A 2,342-nucleotide genomic window follows, 5' to 3' on the forward strand; every position below is an offset into this window, starting at 1 on the left:
TTATATTATAAGGTGTTTTTATGTTCTCGTGAGAGTAACCTCCTGGGAAAATGCTTAGCATCCTGCAGCACTATAGAAATGTTCGAATCAATCCTGTGAGATAATTGAGAAAACAGCAGAATGAGAGGCCGGGGACTTGCGTAGGGTCTCACTAAACAAGTGGCTAGATGAGCTTGTACTAAAATCAGGGCTCTTGACTTCCCCATATCTCTCTCCAAAACCTGGGTTTCATGATTATCTTCAAAGAGCACCATAAAATATTAATATATTTGGTTTCCTCTATTATAAACTGTGATTTAACCTCATATACTAATGTATATTAAAATTATTTTTAGGTTGCTTTAGAAATATGTTGCCTTAGGATCTCAACTCAGTGATAAAATCACAAGTGAAACAAGCCATCGATTTTAGCTTGTCTGACGTTTTCAAAGTTTGTTGTCAGTATTTGCTGATGTATTTATGATGCTTGTCCTACACCTGCAGCAAGTACCAAAGGTTTAGAAAACATTACTAAGAAGAAAAATTGAAAATGGAGATAATTTTACCAATTATTTGCTTATGATGCAAATTGGGATAAATCAAGATTCCAATCTTTTCATGGCTGAATGCTTTAGAACAACTCCAGAGGAGATGATGTGGAAATGAAGAATCTTGAGTGAAGGGTGAAATTGCACCAGAAGATTCTTGAGCACTTACTTATAACCAGTAAATCCTTTCTGTCAGGCCTCATCAGGGTCTCTCTCATAACTTGAAGTTAACAGAACTGCATGGTATTTATTGACCACCCACTAAGTGTCAGGTGTTTTATACACAGTTTCCCATCTAATTCTCAGCCACACTGACAGGTAGTTGTCATCATCTCTATAGATGAGAAAATGGAGACTAAGATTATGTAACATTTCCAAGTCAATACCTAGTGAATGGTTGAGCGGGGCCAAGAACTGAAGGGTGCTTCTGGACTCCAAATTATATATTTTGGGCAGAACCCCAGCTTCCAGTCACCCAAGTTCCCTAACCATTCTGATGGATACCACCGAAGAAGCCCTCTCTTCAGCTATACCTGTAAACATGGTTTAGACAACTTTTCTGGGAAGCAGTTTCTCCCTCATATCCTAAAGAAAAGGTATGTATCATGTCCCTTAAGTTCTCTACTTCTCACCCTTTCTCCCATCACTTAAGATGGGAAGAGAGTTGAAAGAAGACTGGTTTGCCAGAAAGAGGCCTGGTGAGAACTGGATAGGAGTGAGTGTGTGAGAGGAAGAGCTGGCCTTGAGTGCGGGGCCATTTATCATTAAACTGGAACTTTGGTTGATGCCACTTCTATTTACAATTGCATAAAATTGCTCTATAGGCAGGACTACCTTCACCAACCTCAGAGAAGAAGAGGGTTGAGTGTGTATTTGAGGGGTAGGGTGCTGACGAAGGTGAATAGAAAGTATGAATGAAAACTTCTGTGCTTTCACTCCAAGTTGCAAGTCAAGACAGTCACATTACCCTCTCAGCCAACTCCAAAATTATTGTTTTGGTCTGAGCGAGGGTCTTATCCCTGAATAATAGATATTGATTAGACCTGCAAATAGCATCAGGCAGAGACTCAGAGAAAAGAAATCCTGATATTCTGAGGTTTCAGAATATCAAGGAGGTCATACAGCTAAAAGCGCTGAACCAAGTTTTTTTTTTATAAATAAGCATCGATTCAAAATTTAATTGAAGAGAGAACTCTTACAGCTTTTTAAGGCCAATGTTCCAATTTTCTCTCCATCTAATGAGGTGGTAAGGAGCCTTAGACAGGACACATAGGCAACCTTGGCCTCCGTCTGCCTTTTCACGGACAGGAGGCCTATGAAGAATATTTGTAGATTAGTCATTTCTCTTATCTATTTGATAAGATAGCTTGACCTAATTTATCAAACAAAAGGTCAACAATCCATCTAACTTTAAGAAATCTAGCGATTCTATTCTTTCACCATCAGGCAGAAAGGTGTCTGAGCTTTTTGGAATCTGGGTGCTCCCTAGGCGTGGAGATTCGTCATTTCTTTGCTGGTCTCTGTGTGGAATTATTTGCCTGCCCAGGGTAGGAGTCCTCTTTGATACCTCCTGAGCTCTCGGTTTGTTGATCCAGAGCTACTTTCCTGTTCTCACTGAAATGATAGAGACGCTCAGAGAACCTACTGAATGAATACAGAAAAATTAGGAAAAAATCATTATGCATCAATCGTCCAGTTTGATTTTAAGAGGACATCAAAGAAAAGGCATAATAGATTTTTAAAACTTAAAAAGAAACTTTATTTTGTATTATAAAAGTAACAAATTTAGAAAACTAAAGAGAAAAGTGTTTCATG

Source organism: Pteropus vampyrus, unplaced genomic scaffold (genome assembly GCF_000151845.1).
Source record: "Pteropus vampyrus isolate Shadow unplaced genomic scaffold, Pvam_2.0 Scaffold1, whole genome shotgun sequence".
Classification (NCBI taxonomy): domain Eukaryota; kingdom Metazoa; phylum Chordata; class Mammalia; order Chiroptera; family Pteropodidae; genus Pteropus; species Pteropus vampyrus.